Source organism: Mauremys mutica, chromosome 3 (genome assembly GCF_020497125.1).
Source record: "Mauremys mutica isolate MM-2020 ecotype Southern chromosome 3, ASM2049712v1, whole genome shotgun sequence".
NCBI classification, from domain to species: domain Eukaryota; kingdom Metazoa; phylum Chordata; order Testudines; family Geoemydidae; genus Mauremys; species Mauremys mutica.
The window spans coordinates 76,347,716-76,370,066 of record NC_059074.1 but is presented as its reverse complement, the minus strand read 5'-3'; the positions used below and the strand labels follow the sequence as shown (position 1 = coordinate 76,370,066).

Here is a 22,351-nt window from a genome sequence, read left to right as displayed (position 1 = left end):
TCTGTGCACTTACTTGTCCCGTTCTGACAGGCACCAGTCTAGGTTCCGGTTTAAGTTTAACTGGAACCTGGCTTTTATCATAAGGTGATGGTTGCAATGCAGTGGACCCCATTTCATTTTTTAATTTTACTAGGGCCACCTTTTTCCACTTCTGTCCCCATTCTTCAGGCAGAGAGTAGCTACCTGAAGCATGCTGTTTCCCACTAATATTTATAACAGGGGACGGCACATGTATTTTTTGTAAGTTCCTTACAGCTGTTTCCAGTGTTTCACTTTGTTTTTGTACTGGTTGTCTCTGGGCTGCTTGCCACCCTGCAAGGGGGGTGGGAGCATTCCAGGGCTGTGTAGCTTTTTTTGATTTTTTTAACTCTTTCTTTGTTACTGTTACTTGTTTGGCCAGCATGCCAGCATGCTGTTTAAGCCATTTCACTGCCATAGACAGGAGTTGCAAAATTCTTGCTTTTTTACTTTTATTACTATTTTTTAGAGCCTCGGTCTGTACCGTCGCTCTACATATGCCAGTCCATGTTTCCCCACTCTCTTTTTTAAATTTATATGGACCCCCTTTACTGGCAATCCGGCGGGTCCAGGAGTTATCAAACTCCGTGGGGCTTAAAAGGGAGGGGATTAGGGGGTTCCCTAGCTCGAGGTTTTCTGCCATGTTAGATTGCGATTCTTACAGCGGACAGCTCGCTTACTCACCAGATCAGAGGTCGGGGTCACCAGTGTTGTCAGAGTTGTACCGGTGTGGTGCTCTGCTCTTTCCAATGTTGATATCACTCAGCTGCGTGCGTGTGTTCCCTCTGTGTGCTGCCCCAGCTCTTCGAAGATAGCTGACCCAGAAGACCCGATGAGAACCCCCAATAACCACAAAGTCTAGTAAGGTACGAAGGCACGTCGGCCAGGTTTATTGTCGAAAAAAGTACAGCCTCCGGCTCCCCGGCAAACGTAGTCCAAGGTGCTGCTGCGATACAGCTAGCCAGTACATATGTACTCCCTGACAATGGACTCAGCTCAGTCAGTGGCGGGATTTCCACTGCCCCCTAGGCTGGACAAAACACCGCCCCAAGGATGCATTCTTATACACAGATACAAACAAGTTACACATCACACCTGACGTATTGAGGTTACAACCTTTCTACGTATTAAGGCACCGCCTTCTACCTTGTACATGTTGGGTCGAACAAAACAACTCTATCCATCATTTTACCCTTTTGCCCCTGTCATTGGGATGGGTCGGCCTGTCCTTTCGTTATCTATGGAATGTTTCAGTATAATATGTTCTAATGCTGTGTTTATCCTTTAATATGCTAGGTGAATATGTATTTCTGCAGCATCAGCCCTTTTCCTTGCCAGCTTCTGTGAACCGGGCCGGCCTCTGGCTCACAGCTTAACTTTGCTTTATGTTAGCAAAGTCTTGTTCGTTACTTCAGTTCAGGCCTCTGGCCTCATACCAGGCCTCTGATACCAAGGTTTATATTTTAGGGCCTCCTCTTACTACACTTAGCTTTCCAGAAAGCATTTGACATCAAAGGCTCTTACGTAAATTAAGTTGTTATGGGATAAGAGGGAAGATCCTTTCATGGATTGAGAACTGGTTAAAAGACAGGGAACAAAGGGTAGGAATAAATGGTAAATTCTCAGAATGGAAAGGGGTAACTAGTGATGTTCCCCAAGGGTCAGTCCTAAGACCAATCCTATTCAACTTATTCATAAATGATCTGGAGAAAGGGGTAAAGAGTGAGGTGGCAAAGTTTGCAGACTATATTAAACTGCTCAAAATAGTTAAGACCAAAGCAGACTGTGAAGAACTTCAAAAAGATCTCACAAAACTAAGTGATTGGGCAACAAAATGGCAAATGAAATTTAATGTGGATAAATGTAAAGTAATGCACATTGGAAAAAATAACCCCAACTATATATACAATATGATGAGGGCTAATTTAGCTACAACTAATCAGGAAAGAGATCTTGGATAGTTCTCTGAAGACATTCTACGCAGTGTGCAGTGGCAGTCAAAAAAGCAAACAGGAAGTTAGGAATCATTGGAAAAGGGTTAGAGAATAAGATGAAGAAATTTTTATTGCCCTTATATAATATATGGAGATATACCTATCTCATAGAACCGGAAGGGACCTTGAAAGGTTGTTGAGTTGAGTTGAGTCTCCTACCTTCATTAGCAGAACCAAGTACTGTCCTTGACAAAAAAAATTTCCCCCAGATCCCTAAATGGCCTCCTCAAAGATTGAACTTACAACTCTGGGTTTAAGTAGGCCTGTCAGAGTCTACCCTCACTTGAAACTGGGCGGTTTCAAAGTGAGGACCCGCATGTCTTCCCCCCACCCCAAAATCCTAGGGTAGGTCTCCCCTTCGGCTGCCACCACCCGGTCAATTCCGTGGGCCGGGACACCCCTGTTTCCCCCCTTGGGAACACAGATCAATTCACAGAGGAGGAACCTCCCCCCTCTTCCCTCTCTCCAGCCTGCTCCGGAGACAGGTATGCCTGGATTCAAACGCCTTGAATCTCTACACACAGGGAAGCAGCCCACTTCCCCCTCCCCTTCCCCTGAATTTCCCCACGGGAAGGAATTAACCAAGTCCAAAGAAAAGAAAAGAATTTATTAAGAGAACAAAAGAAAACACAGAATCTCTATGAATCCAAGCTGGGCACTCATAGGGTATAACCTTGCTAAGTTCTGGAGAGAATTCTCTCTCTTTCTCAGTACAACCAGTACAAGCAGAATTAAGAATAATCAATAACAAACACACAGAATTGCAAACATAGGATTATTAGATAAGGGCACAAAGTATCTTTCTAATACTCACTATCTTGACTAGAAGAAATTAGTTCAGAAAGGTGGAACTTGTAGGGACTTGATTAACTCGTCTGGTCTCTTGAACTCCAAACGGCCAAAGACCAAGACCCCCCCAAACAGAGAGAAAAAGTTCCCTCCTAGGAGTTTCAAAATCTCTTCCCTGATTGGTCCTCCGGTCAGGTGCCCACCAGTACTATGCTTTAACCCTTTACTAACTATTCATGACAAGGCCTATGTGCAAACCACTGAGCTATGCCTTCCCCCTCCATGGTATACCCACGTCTTGAATACTGTGTACAGATGTGGTCGCCTCATCTCAAAAAAGATATAATGGCATTAGAAAAGATTCAGAGAGGGGCAAGTAAAATGATTAGGGGTTTGGAATGGGTCCCATATGAAGAGAGATTAAAGAGGCTAGGACTTTTCAGCTTGGAAAAGAGGAGACTACGGTGGGTATGATAGAAGTATATAAAATCATGAGTGGTGCGGAGAAAGTGAATAAGGAAAAATTATTTACTTGTTCCCATAATATAAGAACTAGGGGCCACTAAATGAAATTAATGGGTAGCAGGTTTAAAACAAATATATGGAAGTTCTTCACACAGCGCACAGTCAACCTGTGGACCTCCTTGCTTGAGGAGGTTGTGAAGGCTAGGACTATAACGCGTTTAAAAGAGAACTAGATAAATTTATGGAAGTTAAGTCCATTAATGGCTATTAGCCAGGATGGGTAAGGAACGGTGTCCCTAGCCTCTGTTTGTCAGAGGATGGAGATGGATGGCAGGAGAGAGAGGCAGGAGAGATTACCTGTTGGATTCACTCCCTCTGGAGCACCTGGCATTGGCCACTGTCAGCAGACAGGATACCGGGCTACATGGACATTTGGTCTACCCAGTATGGCCATTCTTATGTTCTTATGTTAATTCTGCAGCAAGTTCTGAGGTACTTTGGTGCAGCACACTAAAAATTCTGTGGCAGCTTCATTCCAATTTTGTAATGGAGGTTTTTATTTATGTATGGAAATGAGCAATACAATCAGCACCATAGCCCCTTTGTTATTTACTTTTGTATTGTTACATTTATTTTACACTGTCACATATATCCATTTTTTTATATTTTGTGTTGGTTTTTGTATTGGCAGTACATTGTACAAGTTGTCAGGGAGAAGGTGGAGGTTTTGGTAGATAGATAGGACAGGTGAGACTTTAACACTTGTGACAGCATGAATGGTAGATTGTAACTCTCTAGAATAAGCACCTAAACTGAATACTTCTGCTGAAATGATTGGCATATGTCATAGGTCTTACCCCCACTTAGAGCTGTTGGGTTCTAAAATGGGGACCTGCACTGGTTTCCCTCTAAACTAAAATCCTAGTTTAGATCTAGTAAAAGCTGCCACCACCCAATCAGGAACGTGGATTGGGACACAGTCCTTCCCCAAAATCCTTGGGGATCCCAAGAGCCCCAAATCCATGGAGTTCTTACACCCAGGAGAAATAAACCATTCCCCCCTGTTTCCTCCCCCCTCCCTTTTCCTAGGAGAGACACCGGGATCTAACTACAGAGAGATACCTCCCTCCTCCTCTTTCCCTGAGAATCCACCCAAGGAAAGACCAACCAAGTCCTTAATAGAAAAGAATTTATTAAAGAATAAAAAAGAAAGTCACTGTCTCTGTAACCGAGATGGAACAATATACAGGGTCTAAACTTATCAATCTCTGGAGGGAATTCCCCCTCCCTTCTTTCTCAGTAAAAGCAATCACAGTACAGACTTAAAGAAATTCTATAGCAAAACACAGAATTGCAAATACAGAAATAAAAGTATAAGAATACTAGTTCCTTGCCAATACTCACTAGCTTGAAGAGAAGAATTTATTGCAGAAACCTGGGAGGACTTGATTAAGATGTCTGGACTCTCTTAATTCCCAAGAGAGACACTCTCAAACAAAGAACAGGAAAAAAACTTCCCTCCACAGGGATTTGAAAATATCTAGTCCCTCATTGGTCCTCTGGTCAGGTGTCCACAGGTACTGCTTGTTAACCCTTTACAGGTAGACAAAAACCTTAACCCTTAACTAACTGTTTATGACAGCATAGGAATAGTTGATAATGTTGATATTTAAATTGTCTTTTTTTAAGTTTCAGAGTTAATAATCCATTGGGATGAGTGAATCAGTTCCGACCTCTCAGAGCTATTTGCCGATCCAAGAAGACCGCATTGCAAAGGTTTACAAATAGTTCACATTTTCAAAGTGATCTTCACAACTAGAAACTTTTTTTTTAAAGGAAAGCTGAGATTCTGGAGCACAGTTATGCAGAAAGGGGTGGATTTCATGGTTGTTGACTCATAGAAAGGATAGGACCCTGGCTATGAGACCCATATTTATTCCTAATTTTTTCTAATTTGTTGTTGCTGTTTTTTTTAATGTGCAATGTTTGTTTCTTCATTATAATCGGATTGGTTCTCTATATTATTTTGTTGTTTGAGTTATGTCACTAAGCCTGAGTATTGGAGGAGGATGGTCATGCAGTTGAAACATAAGCTTCTGTCAGGAGCCCTAGCTCTACATTCCCAACTTCTTCACAGACTTGTACATCGCTCCAGGCTTCAGTTTCCCCATCTATAAAATAGGAAAGAAAATACTTATGTGACAGAGATGTTATGAGACCTAATTCACTGAGGTGTTTTGAGACACTCACATGGAAGGTACAATAGAAGTGCCATAATTATTATTACTTTATATTTATAGAATAAATGTTTTATATGGTATAATTTGTGTGTGTTGTTTAAGAATGTATAATATTAAAATTTTATTTGTGTATAGCATAAAAACAGCAAGTAACGCTTTAAAGAGCAGAGATGAAGCTGCTTTCACACTTACACAAAAAAAACTCTAGCAGTACTTCTGCAAAGTTTCATGAGTCCAGAAATTGCTTTCATGTAGGTAAAGTTTCTTCTGATGGAACTGAGTACTTCGTAGGTGGTGTCGATGAGATGTAAATATTGAATCTTGAGTTACACCGATATATATGAGGAAATTACAGGAAACAGAGACCTTCAACAAAAGGTCTAAATCCAATATTTTATATCACTGTTGATTCAATACAGCCAATTTTTCTCCTCATTAATAACACTCATACAGCAAATCTCTGCAGCTAACACTAAGGGCAGGTCTACACTAAGGGCGGGGGTCGAACTAGGGTACGCAAGTTCAGCTACGTGAATAGTGTAGCTGAACTCGAAGTACCCTAGTTCAAACTACTTACCCGTCCAGACGCCGCGGGATCGAAGTCCACGGCTCCAAGGTCGACTCCGCCACCGCCGTTTGCAGTGGTGGAGTACTGGAGTCGACCGGAGCGCGCGGGGAGTTCGAACTATCGCGTCTAGATTAGACGCAATAGTTCGAACTCCGAGAAGTCAAACTCACCACGTCGACCCGGCAGGTAAGTGTAGACTTAGTTGTGATGACCAAAAATTCTGTCAGCAGATACCAGTGCTCTGAACACTTCTATAGTTGAACTTTCAATTGATGTGTTTCTACTAGGTATTGTTGGTGGCAACAAGGGCTGGGTTCAAATAGCTAACAAACATCACCAGCTGCTTTGGCCCATAAAACACTGAAATGGTTAATTTTCTTTGCCCAGAAATTAGAGTTGGCAGTTCCAAGATATGCTAAATGAGTAAAGCATGTTTAAAAATGAATGAGTAAGAGATTTTGGAATTAAGGAATAATGATGCAAGGAGAAATAATTAACAGGACGGCTTGGTGGCACAATGGTAATTTGTTCAAATTAATTTGAAAGAAGGTACAAGTTTATATGACCTTCAGCTGGCAAAGACTGAGTGAGTCATGGAAGAGATTTTTTCTCCCACCCACATCATCTACTTCAGTAGGAGTAGAATCAAGTCCTTACCCTTTCAAAAAGAGAGGAAGAATGTCATAGCTTGTTCTATTCACCAGTCACAGCTGTCCAGCCCCAAAAGCATATTGTCACTTGCAAAAAAATAAAAAAAATAAAAAAATCTAGGGCACCCTGCCTATACCCTACCTAGGGCTCAAGGCATAACCCAATCACTTTAGGCACCCACACACTTTCCCTTCCAAGGGCTTAGGATGTAAGGCACTTATCTTTACCACAGGGCTCAAGAAGAAACCTGGTCAATTTAAGTACCTGCCCTTTCCCTCAGAGCTTTACAGGGCTGCCCAGAGGGGTGGCAAGAGGGGCAATTTGCCCCAGGCCCCGAGCCCCACAGGGGCCCCCCCACGAGAGTTTTTCGGGGCCCCTGGAGCGGGGTCCCTCACTCGCTCCGGGAACCCCGGAAAACTCTTGCGGGGCCGGGCGCAGGAGCTTCTTCGCTCCCGGTCTTCGCTGGCGAATTACCGCCGAAGACGGAGCGGGACCCGCCGCCGAAGTTCAGCCCGGTCTTCGGCGGTAATTCGGCGGCGGGGGGGCCCTTCCGTTCTGGGACCCGCCGCCGAGGTGCCCCGAAGACCCGCGGCGGGGGCCCCCCCACCGCAGAATTACCGCCGAAGACCGGGCTGCACTTCGGCGGCGGGTCCCGCTTCAGCGGTAATTCGGCGGCGGGGCGGCCCCCGCCACGGGTCTTCGGGGCACTTCGGCGGTGGGTCCCGGAATGGAAGGGCCCCCCACCGCCGAAGACCCCGGGCCCCCAGAATCCTCTGGGCGGCCCTGGAGCTTTATGGGACTGCAGAACCTTTTCCCAATGAGAGAGCCTTACACAGCTCTGCTCTAAACATCTATTTATTAGCAACACACCGAAAATACATATACCAAGTGTGGCAAGGCACTTTCTTGGTCTCCCCAGCCTCCACTGCTTTTAGCCCTGGTGAGACAGGCTTGGGTAATCTGGTCCCCCTTGGGACACAGGGGAAGTCAGTTCCTTTCCTCCACCAGTCCCTTTTAGAGTATATTTCTCCCTTGTGGGAGAGAATACTGCCTCTCCTCCTGGTGAGGCTCACTGTCTTGCTGCTCCTGGCAACAGGGCTTCTTCTCTGCCCCATCCTTCCTCCCAGGGGAGGATTTAAAAAGGTCTCAGGCAGCCCTTAGTTGGAATCAGCTGATCCTAATTAACTTCAGGTAGCTCCCTTTCAGCTGATTCTAATTGATACCGTGGCAACCCCTTCTCAGCTGAACCTGATTGACCCATAGTTACCCCCCAGTTGATAGAGAGGAGGGCCTTTTAACCCACTGAGGCTGTGGCTACACTTTGTGCTTCAAAGCGCTGCCGCGGCAGTGCTTTGAAGCGCTAAGTGTAGTCAAAGCGCCCGCGCTGGGAGAGAGCTCTCCCAGCGCTGTCCGTACTCCACCTCCCTGTGGGGAATAACGTACAGCGCTGGGAGCCTTTGACCACACTGGCGCTTTGCAGTGCCGCAATTTGCAGCGCTGGAGAGGGTGTGTTTTCACACCCTGCTGCAGCGCTGCAAATTTGTAAGTGTAGCCAAGCCCTGAGACTGGTTTCTATCCCTCCCTTGTAGCTGTCTGTCCTGAGTTTATCACACAAGCAAATCTCTTATGCTCACCACTCCCAATATACAGACAAAATTCACCCAAGGGCCAGTCAGGATCCTCTCATCTGGGAGTTCCCAAAGAGCATTATTTTTGTTACATTATATAGGTACAACTAGCTACCTCCTTTAACTTCACTAAACCTATCACATTATTCAGTATCCCTAGGTAACACAATTTAACCAATCATGCACTGGCACCTATGTTTTCTCCTTCCTGCTCAACTCTTTTTACATTTTATTTCTCATGTCCAAATTGTAATTTATTTATGACCTTCTTTGTGCAGATGGTCAGCATAAATTCACTGGTCAGAGCTTAGCTTATCTATTTTACCAGTTCTTGAGGTCTTTCTGTTTCCTCCCTAAACCTTCCAGCACCTGGGTGTCTCTGCTTTACAACTTTGCTGTTATAACTCTTGTTAGGGGCATTCCTGAGGTGGGGGCACTTTAGCAGCAGTGGAATATTTTTTTTCCTTAATTTTAGTGGTAAAATCCCTGGGTTTCACCCAAGGCTGGTTTAGAATGGGGTGAGTTAAATCTCAGGCCTACAATATGCTCTAGAACGAATACAAAAACTGCTTTTGCAATTCTGCAAACATGCATGATTACTTGTAAGGCTAATTTATAAAACTGTACTTAGGATATCAAAACAAGTCATGTTTATCCTGACACAAGCAATTTGGAATTGCAAGTCTCTTTTAAAAAAATAAGAACTTACTAAAAGTAGGTCTGATCATAATAAAAATCTAACAGTGGTGTCTGGTCACACCAGTATAATTAAGGATCATCATCTGGACTTTTAAAAGTGCCTGCATGAGTTAGGAACACAAATCCCACTTTCAATGGGACTTGCGCTCCTAAGACACTTAAGTGATTTTGAAAATCCCACTCCATGAAAAATATTTTGACACATTTGTCACTCTGCTCTAACGCATTGTTCTGAGATGACACTGGCACACAAGGTCTCAGCCACGGAGTGGAATTTTTAAAAAGGTTTTTAGATTTAGCATCCACATGAGGATTAAACTGCTCTTTCATCATCCCTGATTCCTCCAGGTTAGAATTGAGATAAACTAGAAGGGCAGTTCTTTGAATCCCTCAACCTCTAATCACTAATGTCCTGGGAATATCCTTGCAAGATTTCTTCCTAACACTCTAGAACAACCAAAAAGAGACCTTTTCATGTTCTCTGTATGTATAAATATCTCCTGTCTGTGTGTTCCATTCTATGCATCCGAAGAAGTGAGTTGTAGCTCACGAAAGCTCATGCTGAAATAAATTTGTTAGTCTCTAAGGTGCCACAAGTACTCCTGTTCTTTTTGCGGATACAGACTAACATGGCTGCTACTCTGAAACCTGTCAAAAAGAGACTGTTGCTAAAGAAATCCATTCCCAATTTTACACCGAGCACAGTGGATGCTGGGACAGAACTTTGGGAGTTGTTAGTGTTGTGTGAATACTCATACAGTGCAGGCGTGATTGAGAATGCTTAAAGTTATAAGTCTTAGTGCTTTGATCCAAGGAGATGCTGGTGTACAACCACCACTACATTCAGAAAGTCTGTTTATAACATGAAGTAAAAGAATAAAGTTCTGACAAACCAATATAAGCCTGGAACCATCCTATCCAGTATTTCAGCTGATAAGGATTCTGAACTCCTTCCTCATAGAATATCAGGGGTTGGAAGGGACCTCAGGAAGTCATCTAGTCCAACCCCCTGCTCCAAGCAGGACCAATCCCCAGACAGATTTTTGCCCCAGATCCCTAAATTGCCCTCTTAAGGATTGAATTCACAACCCTGGTTTAGCAGGCCAGTGCTCAAACCAGTGAGCTATCCCTCCCCCATTGTGAAGCATATTTCCCCTGGATTTGAATGTGTTACTCACATTGAAATAATGGGAGTTCAGTTTACAGAGTGAGGCAGGAAAAGATTCCTTTCCCAGCCACACGCTCTGATTGCTAATTTAGGAATTTAGCATACAGTTTCGGTTTTGGATCTGAATGTTCTTTAATTATAGCAAAGTCTGTCTGTTTCTCATGGCAAAAAAAAGAGAATAGTCACAAACTGGTGGAAGGTCGGACTGGATGATTACAGTGATCCCTTCTGTCCTTAGAATCTATGAATAACCAGCTCTGAAAAAAATATCTGGAGGAGTCTTCCTCAGTTCGATAAAAGATCATGTCTTATTGACCCTAAAAGTCATGATTTTTGTTAAGAAATTCATGCTTATGACAAACATGCAGCCTTAATTATAATTGACGTCTTCTGCTAGCAAATGATTTTAAGAACCCAAAGCTCAATAAAATGGAATGTTTTTTAAAAAACAGAATACAATTGATTACATCATAATATTCTGCAATGAAACAAACATCAGATGAATACACGTATAATTTCTCTTCCAAATTCAATGCAAAGCTGCGCATCTATAGTTTAGAAGAATTCAGAAATGAGGTCAGCTTCTGGCAGATCAAGTGATTCTGACTTTATTGAGCCACTGTTCTGTGATCAGCTCCGTCTGTGTCATCCTTCTGCTGTGTAATTTTGTTTTCAAAGTCTAAAGATGTCACTAAAATGACATGGCCGCCGTACAGTCTAAAAGACTGAACACTCTAGAATGTAATTGAAAGCAAGTCACAAATTTGATAACCCTTACAAATTCACAGAACATGATGTCATTGTGATTATAGTCCAACCATCATAAACACTGTATCGCTTCCTGGATGGGCGAAGTCAATCACTGGGTTGTCCTGTGCTAAACCCAATCTTAATTCATACATAGATTCAAGAGAGCTATGACCAAAAATCTCTTCTTGATGAACAACATTGTGCCCAAGTATTGCAACACAAGAAACCCTAGACTACTGAATATCAGCAGCCACAATTTGATAAAATAAGACGAGTGAAGGACAGTGATTGGTCCTGAACTCTGAATTTCGTGTAAGTTTGTCAGACCTTAAGCATTATTTTTATCTTTGTATATATTATCTTTTTCTAAATATAAATAGTATTGGCCCAGAACTCATAAATTACCCTACTATAACATGCTAGTGTGCAGAATTATGAAGAAGAAAAGCATTTTTGAAAGAAAATGGATTTCAGAATCGTATCATCAATGGATTACTGAAAACAATTGCGAGAAAAGGAAATTATTTTTACAAATGTAGACACCAAGTGTAATCCCACTGAGTTCAGTTATACTACTGAAAAGTGTAAAGTTACTCAAATGCATAAGTGTTTGCAGGATTTGGGCCTTAAAGATTAAAATCCTTGAAGAGTGGCTTTTTAACCCCTACATTTCTTAATTCTTTGTAACCATATTCAAAATGCCCCATTTTGCAAAGAGACATGTACAGTAGAGATCATACCTATGTTGTATTTTTAATACACATATAAACTATAGTAATAATAGGATTTTTCTTCTGCCACATATCTACCTTTAATTAATCTAAGGGATCAAACAAAGTAAGAATTAAAAGTTTCAATCAGAACTTCAGGTTGACACACTCTCCTTAAGTCATCCAGTAGTAACTGGTATTTTAGGTAGCATGTGATCAGTAGAAATTGTTACATGTGAAACACAGTGCAACTCATCAGGATGAGTTAGCCTAATTTTTAATCCTTGCCTTTAAAATTCCTCTCTCTTTGTGGGGGTAGGTGAGATTTTTTTTCCCCCTAAAAGAAAATGTTCTTTGAATATAGAGAAGTTTGGTGATTTTAATTTCCTTTGTTATTTTAATGGAGTTTATGGAGTATTTGTATGTTAGAGCGCATCATAGCCACTTAAGATTACATTACAAAAATAGTGCACATTGTGACAACTCTAAATTTACTGTCATTTGTTAACTGTAATTTAGGAATTATCTAAGTTCCACTGTACAATTTCTTTATATTTCTCCCTCACAGGGTTCCAGACACGTCATCCATGTTTTCTGTCAACTTTAAAACAAGATGAAAGAAACTAATACTTCATATCTACAATATAAGCTATACAGACCCTTTCACTATTCACTTTGAAGGGTCCTAATATGAGAACGCAAGTGCCACATTGTAAGGGCCAGGTCAATTACTGGCTCTCTTTTCATCAACTTCTTCCTACATTATTTGAATCTGGATTCCCAAAGTGCCAGGGAAAGTGACACAGGAGCTCTTACATTGTTACAGCAAGGTAACATTTCAAGAAATTCTTCTGAAGCAGTGTAATCAGTTGGTCGGGGCTCGACCCTCCAGCGGGCAGGAGGGGAGCCACACCAACTCACTTCTTATCTCCTGCTAGTCTGTAGGAGTGACAGGGAATGACGTTAGGCGGCCCAGACCCTCCGGAGCAGGGGCTGGGCAATAGCAGTTCAGGGCTCAGGTCCTTACGCAGGAGCTGAGCAAACAGCGGTACAATTAGGCCCAGGCCCTCTGGAGCAGGGGCTGGGCAACAGCAGTACAAATAGGCCCAGACCCTCTGGAGCAGGGGCTGGGCAACAGCAGTACAAATAGGCCCAGGCCCTCTGGAGCAGGGGCTGGGCAACAGTAAGATACCGGGCTCAGTGTATAAGCCCAGGCCCTAGCTCAGGGCGGGGCAGCAACAAACACAGGGCTCAGATCCTCAGGCAGGGCTGAGCAGCAGTTCAAGTTCGGGGGCTCAGGTCCTCAGTCAGGAGCTGAGCAAACAACCGGTAAGTCCAGACCTTTGGGTCGGGGGGCTGGTGTGAGGGGGAGACTGCCACCCGTGAGAGGGGTGGCAGGGGGGACACAGGCCCACCCACTCCACTGTGTCCCAGCCCGGGGCCCTAGCAGCGGCATGGATCCGCTGCAGTCAGTGGGGATCCTGGCCGCAACACACTGACATCGGCACTTCAGTGCCTGCAGCCTGACAGGGGTCGGCTACCCCCGGGCTACACTCCATTTCCCCCTCAGGGCCTACCTCGTCGGCCGCACTGGGTTCGGGCCAGTCCGTCTGCATCGGCTCCTCTGGAGCAGGGCTTGGCGGCAGGTCCGGCAGCTCCTCTGGGAAGTCGGGCCAGGTCTGCTCGGGCAGCTCCTCCGGGTAACAGCAGGGCCTGGGGGGCTCCTCGTCGTAGCGGGCGCTAGGCAAGCCTGGGGGCTCCTCGTCGTACCGGGCGCTAGGCAATCCTGGGGGCTCCTCCCAGTACCGGCTCCGGGGAAGCTCCGGGGACTCCTCATCGTAGTGAGCGCAGGGAAGCTCCGGCCAGGCCGGGTAGCTGCCTCGGGCCGAGGAGGGTTCCCAGCCGGGAGCTCCCACTGGCACGTCTGCTCTCGGTGGTGGCTGGCCTCTGACTGAGCTCTGGTGCGCTCCTTTTCTACTTCCTGCCCCGCCCCTTGACTTCCGGGGGGCGGGGACTGGTGGCGGTAGCTCCGCCCACTGGGGGGTTGGCAAGGGAGCTCCCTCTGCCGGGCAGGAGGGGAGCCACACCGACTCACTACAAGCAGCTTTAAAACTCCTTACTTATTTATTTGACAGTCTCCACTACAAAACTCGTCCTAGACTGCTTGTTAAAATGCTATCGAGAACTATTTAAATCTGTATTATTTACTATAAAAATACTTCAATTATAATTTTTAGAATTACTCACATAGGGCTAAATTAATTACATCCACAGGAAATAATACATCCATCCACTTCAGAATCCAGTCATATATGGTTAACACAGAGATAGCTTTTATATACTGCACAATCTGCCGCAGCATTCGATTGCTGTTTGCAAGGTTTGTAACAGATCATGTGCTCATACCATGCAGTTCTATCTTTATACAGAGGCAATGACCCTCTCAATTCATGGAGGTGCCTCAAATAGACAATCTAACAGAATTTGGCGGGGGGGACCCTTAGCCCAACATATTATAAACAATTCTCAGCTGCTTTTCTCTTCCATTCCCCTATTCCAGAAAAAGATCAATGATTAACTCTCAGGTGTATGCCTATCATAATACCCATAATTTCCTTAACTTCCTTATCTTTGAGTGAAAGTCACTATGATAGTGTTTACTGACCCCACACTAAACCAAGGCAAGGCATAGAGGATTACTGAGGTAGGGAGCCCCTCCCCTCAGCAGCAAGGCATACTCCAGGTGGAGGGATAGTTTAACAGGACTTTGGTAACCCACGGGAAGGAGCTATTGGCTGTACCAGGAAGTGAGGCTGATGTCTGAAGCCATGAGAGGAGTGGCTGCAGCATTAAGAGACCTCTGGAAGCTGTGATGATGCAGATTCCCATCCCTCCCCCTTCTCTTTGAGTTTGAAAACTCACAAGAGACTGCAAAGAACAGGATATTGTCCCACTGATAGACTAAGCACATACTCCTAAATCTGTGACCATGCCCCAAACAGAACAGCACAGCAGAAGTGACCTGGGGGGACTATCCAGACTCTGTTACACCCATCTAGGGCCCTGGGTCCAGACCAGGTGCAGGGAAGGGCTGAGGTCCCCCATCTTGCTCCTCTGTGATAGAACTCTATGGGATGTGGAAGAGATATCAGGAGGGATTGAGGCTTACCGCATATGACACAGCCAGGGCCCCCTCTAGAATGGTCAGGCCAGAAAGAACTATGGAGCCACTGCCTGACCACTAAGCCAGCTGGCTATCAGACTATTAAACACCTGGAGTATGTCTTGCTGCTGAGGGGAGCACTTCTCTATGCCTTGCCCTGGTTTAGTGTGGGGTCAGTAAACACTATCATAATGAATTTCACTCAAAGATAAGGAAGTTAAGGAAATTATGGGTATTATGATGAGCATACACCTGAGAGTTAATCATTGATCCTTTTCTGGAATAGGGGAGTGGAAGAGAAGAGCAGCTGATAATTGTTTATAATACGTTGAGCTGAGGGTTTTTTTTTCTCCATTAATCCATCTTTTATATCTTCTTCACACAAAAAGCTAGCTGACAGGGTCTGAATCCATGTGGACCTTCCTTTGTTGGTTGTGTGTGAGGAATTCGTATTGAGTTTGTGAACTCCCATTGTGAACTCAATGGTCCTTGATTTGAAGTTAGCAACCTTCTTCATTTACATTTCCAAGGCTCCAATTGCGTTTGATAGGTAAATGCGACTACCAAACATATGCTATGTAAATTGTAATGTAAGAGCATACAACAATCTTTTATTAGTTTTCATGAAGTTTACACATCAAGTAAATTCTCGTCTTAATACTAACACACGCTGTTGACCTAGGGTTAATTAAGTACCAGGATATACATAATGTAATGCGATAGCATTCAACAGGTTATAGATAAATGAAGATAATATCATTCACATTTCCTTTGAACCAAATTAACATTTGAGTGAATTCATACACTTAGCAGTTCTTTGATATTCACATATATGTGAATTGGCCTTGGCTCTGGCCTGTCAGCATCACACCTCTCTACAAAGAAAGAGGTATGCTGCTTCCTGGGGCACTATAGACAATTTATCCATGATTGCCACCCCTTTAATGGACCTGGTGAAAGATTAATTGAAGCCTATGACAGAGTTTTCCAGATACAAAAAATAGACTGATCCAGGAACCCTTTTTTATTCCACCCCTGACAGACTATGCAGGTACTCTTAAATCTGTGACCACGCCCCAAACAGAGGAGACACAGTGAAAGTGATGCGGGGGGAGTATAACTTGGGGTGGACCAGCAAGTGTTCTGGACTCTGTAATAGTCCTCTGGGGCCCTACATCAGAACCCAGTGAAGTGGGTGGGCCTGGGTCCCCCTCCCTTGCTCCCCTCTGCCTCCACTGTGACAGAACCCTAAGGAGAGTGGAAGAGACACTCAGGAGGGATTGATGCCACTTCATCCAACCCAGTAGCTGGCCTCAGTATTATTTCTATTGTGGTAACACCTAGCAACCTCCATCATGGCCCAGGACTGCACTGTGTTAGGTACTGTACAAACATAGAATGAACAGACAGCCTCTACCCTAAAGAGCATACAATCTGAGTACATTTTTCATTCTGTTTTGATGGAGGAAAATATCCACTTTCTCTGTTTTTTTTATTTTTGGGGGGGAGGAGTGAGCAAACAATGGGGGAGAGTTAAAAGTTTAGGGGGGCATCCAGTTTCATTTTGAATTTTTTTTGAAAATTTTTGAATGAAACAAAAAAAAACTTTTTTCAAAAGTTTTGGCAAAATTACAAGCTGTTATAGTGCCTGGCGGTCCCAATTCCTCTCCAAGCACGTGACTTTCGAGATGGAGTTTTTTTCTCCAGGCAGTTTTTCAGGATGTGAAATCCTTGCTGCAGTTCATCTCTGTACACAAATTCCATGTTGGCCAAAACTTTCTGGTTCTTCTATTCACGCTGGTTAGTCTTCAGTCCATTTTACCAGTCCATTCTGTAGCTGAGGATCCAGATCTTTTTGGACACTTTGAATCTCGTCCTCCAACAGAGATTTTCTTTTCAGCTGACTGGATTTAGTCATCTCTCAATTCCTTCTGAGAAGCATACAGGCCCAATTTTAATTATTCTTGGCCTGATTTTACTGCTTTGCAGATGGCTTTGATTTCTGCAAGCATCACATATATTTGTTCCCTCTCTCTATAGAAACTTATAGCAGATCATATTTTCTATCCTTTGAAAATGTATCCTCACTCCTGACACAAGTGTATCTCCTTTGCCAAGAGAAAACAGGGTTTTGGTTGTGGTGGGGTTTTTTGGGAGGGAGGGGAAGAGTGAATCAGTGTTTTGTTGGAAAAGACTGGGTATTTTCTAGTCTTATTTATTTAGAATAAGTTCATAAATCCTATTTGCCTTGAACTGAGGTGACAAATATAGCCGTAAGGCTACTCACAGTTAATTCCACCTTACACAAACCCCAACCAAGACACCAGTGTCTAGCCCTGTAGCCAGAAAAACCTTTCTGACCTTTCATTTCTCCTGCTCTGAGCACACTGATCCTTCCAGAGTACTGCCTGTTCCCTGTAAGTCATACAGCATGAACTCAGGAGATCCAGGATTGTCAATACTGAGCATGGGCTTGTTCAGAGCATGGGCTAGGTGTCAATCCTCCTTTCATCCAGCTGATTTACAACACAAAGGAATTCCTCAGGCAGGTTCAACTATAACCAGTGGACACTGGTGTTCATTTCTCTGTGAGTCTCCATTTGAATCAAAATGAGTGCTCAATACAAACAATATCCTTAATGCAGTGGCAGAAGACAGCCCTTGTGGGGGTCTGTTAGACAAGGTTAAATAATTTAAACTCTTGAGTCTAGATTTTCATTTATGCTGAGGCCCCCTTACACTGCTTTGGCAACGTAAAGGTACCTTAAAAGGTATGTTTACACGGCATAATATATCTGTGCTCTGACGTGTTTAAGCCCAAACTCCTCTCACCATCCACACATGAAGCCCTCTGACATGTTTCAGATAAAGTGCTTTGGTTGCAAGCAAGAGCAAGCCTCAGGTTATATGAATAGGTTTTATTAAATTCATAAAAATCAAACTCCATGGCAACAGTACAAGCTGCAAACAGAGCTACATTAATGGGTTTTATTAAAGTAATAAACTGCAATAGCCCCCAAAATTGTGGAATAAGTGTGGCATAGCTATATTACTTCACTCTCCCCATCAACAGCACACTGTAAACCCAGCATGCTGGCACACAAGTTCATTTTCCTTGAACATCGAGATTCCATCCCATTAATGAAAGAGGCACTTCTTGGTTGTGTGTACTATTCCTGCACTCCAGCAGTGCTGAGTTTACTCCTGGCAAAATGGTTCTCCTTTTGCCTTGCAGATGTTGTGCAGTGCACAGCAGGCCACAGTAATGCTGATGGCACTAGCAACACTGGCATCTAAACAGTTTGAAGGGAGCACCATCTTGCTTTCCATCTCCCAAATGCAGGTTCCACCACCATTCTACAGCTACTAAACTTGCAATTAAACTTTCTTTTGCCAGGCTGTCTGAAGTCAGGATATAGTTTCATAAGTCATGGCAGAAGAAAGTATGCAGGGTTCCCTAAAACAATAGTTGGGATAGAGACTCCATTGAGAGGGAATAAGGTCCCTGCTTGTCCATGAAGGTGAAGTTCTAATCTCCAAAAATCCCTGGCATCATTCACCTTGCCAGTACATCCCACATTGGTGTCCAGCTATGAACCTGCCTCTGTGGTCAGCCAAGGCCTGCATAACAATGGAGTAGGGCCCTTTCAGTTTATGTACTCATTTGCAACTTGTGGCTGATAAATTATGGGCATGAGTATTATAAATAGCCCCAGCACAGTTTGGGAAGCCCATTTACTCAAAGAAACATTGTTTATGGTCACCACCTTTGGTAAACAACAATCCTGATTGCCTCACAACTTTCTACAACCCCCACAACTGACATGCCAACATCAAACTGGTCAGTCACTGACCTGTAGCAGTCGAGGGTAGTCAGATTCCAGATGGCAATAGCAACATGCTTTTGGACCAGTATGGCTTCCCTTGTATATGTCCTGGGGCTAAAGGGTCAGTACAAGCTGCTCATACAGGACCAGGAATATCTGCTTCTTCATGCAAAAGTTCTGGAGGTACTGCTGGGCATCCCAGGTCTGCATGACAATGTAGTCCCATCAATCTGTGCTTGTGTCCCTGCTCCAGAAGGGCCGGTCTACATACGGGGAATCTGCAGTAATGGTAGCAGGCATCAGCTGCATTAATCAGGTCATGGCTCCCATGACTATTCATACCTCTCAGAGAAGCCTTTGATAGGACAGATATTGCCACCGAAATGTCCACCAGTGTCTTACAGATCCTCTGCCTGAAACAGCAGTGGAAGAGTGAGCAGGAAAACATCTTCTACTGGTGCTGGATCCATGTTTCTGATTCCAGTTGCAAGGAGCATGCAGACATGAAATGATTCAGCTGGATGTGTTGGCAGACTAAGAGCACTTCCGATCAAGTGCCATGGGATGGACAGACAAATTCTGCCACAATACACTGTGAACCAAGCCCTAAAGCAGCTACAGCTAGGAAGGGCACTAAAAACCCTGGGATATGCCCCCAGAAGCCACAGCATTTGACACATCAGCATACCACAGCATGGAGATGCTGGCTCACGTAAAGAGTCAGTATGAGCCAAGTATACCAATGCAGTGTGAATGCTCAAAGGCAAGCTTGGAAAGCACGGGTTTCCATGCCTGGGTACAATGTCCGGGATACACTCTACAGTGTACACACGGCCAAAGTGGGTGAAAATTACATTTACCATGACAACGCAAAGCAGATTTAGCATAAATTAGAATCAGCCCCTTTCCATGCAGAGTGTCATAACAAGTACTCATATGGTAACATAATCCAATAAGACAATAAAGTGCATTTTATTCCCACCTTTGCCATAATAACATCTACAGTATATCTTTGCACAGCTCCCTTGAAGTCAATGGAGTGCTGCTGATTTACACCAGCTGAGGATATATAAAATGGAAATAATAATACTACCTCTGAGGGGTGTTGAGATTTCATTTGTTAATATTTGATTAGAATTTTGAGAACTTGAGTTATAAAGTTCTATAGATGTTCCAAGTATAATTACAGTTTTATTATAACCTGTATTATGTGTTTACCGTGTGATTTATACATATTACTTTTACAAAAGTTATTAGAGATACTAAATTCAGCAGGGTTTTAAAAGAAAGAGCACTTCAGCCTTAATTATGGGAGGCAATCATGGTAAATACACACAAACACACATGCACACAGTGGAATTTAAGGAGGTGTGTATGCTGACCAACAACATTCTTGATGATTTGGGTCCTGGCTACAGGAAGGATCACCTCTCTCCTGATAGGATACAGTGGCAGTTGCAATCAGAGGCAACTAAATTAATAGCACTCTAAATTGAAAGAGCAGGGGTTCATAGTAAGACATTCTCCACAAGGGCTGTCTAACTTCAGAACTTGTTTCCCCATCTTACTCCTTGCTCCAATACAGCTTGGGTTTATACAGCTTCAGGGAATTTGGCATTATGTAACTATTTTCTCCATTTTTTCCAGAAAGGGCAAGTTGAGTGACTTTAGGGGCAAGTGGGGGTGGTTTGTTGTGGGGTATTAGTTTTACTGTCTACAAATGAGTCCACCCGTTTATTCGGCTGTTTGTGCTGCTGAAGAGACACTGAGAAAGGATGGTTTATTTATGTGTTGGATATTTATCCTTGATCATTGGTATGAAATGACCAGCACAACAACATTTTTGAATGTCTGGATATTTATTTGCATCCCTGATTGCTGTTTTGATTTCTGTATGAGCACAGTGTTTAGATAAAAATAAAATATGAATTGATAAGGCTGATATCCCAGAATCAGAAGGGACATAAGAGGTTTGTTTAAAAGCTGAAGCAATTAATCCTTATAGATGTATTATCTAGAATATTTTGTTCTTAGTTATAGGACTCCCTGGAAAACAAGAGATGATCTCTCATGGACATACCAGCAGATATTTAACTATAACATCCTGACAGACATAATGCATACATCAATTTACATATTTGGTATTTTGTTCACTTTTTAGAGCACTTCAGTTTACGACTAAACATGCCAATGAAGTAAATGTCCCTTGCTAATTTCTGTGGACACAATATTTACAAAGGTTCCGAATTTTTAAGAGAATGTTTAAGATGTAAAAGATTAGTATTACTTAGCAAATATGGAATGTGAGCGTTTTGTCATCTGTGTCAAAACATTTAAGTAATCTTCATTACTGCTGAACAAACCTATTGTATCTGTGTGATCTTTTCAAAATAATCTCATTTCATATATTTAACTTTCCTTTTTGTTATTATAACATCTCTTCAGCCAACAACAGTAGTAGTTTAATCTTTTCTAGGATGATTTTAAAATGTTGGGTAGACAAAAATAACATTCCTTCTAATAAGATTTTTCTTAATCTCTTGCTTAAAATATGTGGTTTTTTGACAATATTAGTTGTTTTAAAAGATTTCCAGACATCAGCATTTTTAATATATTTTTGATGTCCTGCCTTTTATGAAAGTCTGAACAAGTGTAATTAATGCTTTCATAATTCATTGATGCATAGCCCAAATTTCACAGGAAATAACACAGTATTTGGAAAATAATGATCAAAGGGAAGCTATGAGGTAACTTTGTGCTGCTTTTCTTATCTTAAAAAATGAAAATACCGATGAAATGTCTTCAGTCCAAATATAAGAGACCACAAAGTCAAGATCTGGTTGCATTTATACTAAGATAAATATTTTAAGCTTCCTTTTCTTGGTTGTTCATATAATATCCATGCTTTTTTCCTATTATCAATTATTCCTGTAGTCCTGATGTTGATAAACCTGTACGTGCTCATTATATTAATCATAAAATGTAAAATATTTGCAACTAGTTTTAAGTACATTGACGGGTACAGCTTATAAATCTGGTAATAATTATTTTTCTCATTTAAATTTGGATATTCCTAACAAGGTAACACTTCCTTTTTATTTCTCCTGATTAGGATATACCAACAAAAACTTTCATGACAAAAATATTATATATTCAATAATTTATCAATATGACCAAAATAACACAACAGGATTTATGTTAAAATTAGACTTTATTTTCTTGCTTCCCTAGGGATCCAGTCAATCAACTGTTTAGTACAATACCTAGAGGTAATATTCCTGTGTTTTTAAACCATGAAATGCATTCCATACACATGCATAAACTGGGGGGAAAAATGTTTGAATAATGTGTATCTAGAATCCATATTCTAAACATGAGCATTTCATTTTCTGTAATTATTTGCTGGTAATATATTTGCATTGTTTATTAATATTTTCAGGAGAGGACAACTTAAAATGAATGGAAGCAAGGAAAAAATCATGTGCTGTATATTATTGAAATGCTTTTTAAGTTATAAAATTATATTACTTTAATATATGTATAAATATATATTTTAATAAACCGAGAGCTCAGAAGATGGAAAATGAAAATCCCATAAGCTTCTTACTTATAAAGCTACATACCACTGATGTGAATTTATTATCTTAACCATCAATTCAATGAAATTCTAGAAATACTACT

General features: G+C 42.5%; 1 long non-coding RNA gene across 3 annotated transcripts in view; it reads left to right on the top strand.

The window, feature by feature from the left end:
- The window catches only part of LOC123367286, a 28,033-nt gene extending 15,598 nt beyond the window's left edge, over nt 1-12,435 (top strand). For 2 of the 3 annotated variants that reach the window (XR_006578389.1, XR_006578391.1), the window contains exon 3: nt 4,956-5,428. This is a non-coding gene — a long non-coding RNA (uncharacterized LOC123367286). Of the gene's footprint in view, nt 1-4,955; nt 5,429-12,248 lie in introns of those variants that run through there. The other variant, XR_006578390.1, reaches the window with a different exon arrangement.
- Nucleotides 12,436-22,351: the final 9,916 nt, after the last annotated feature.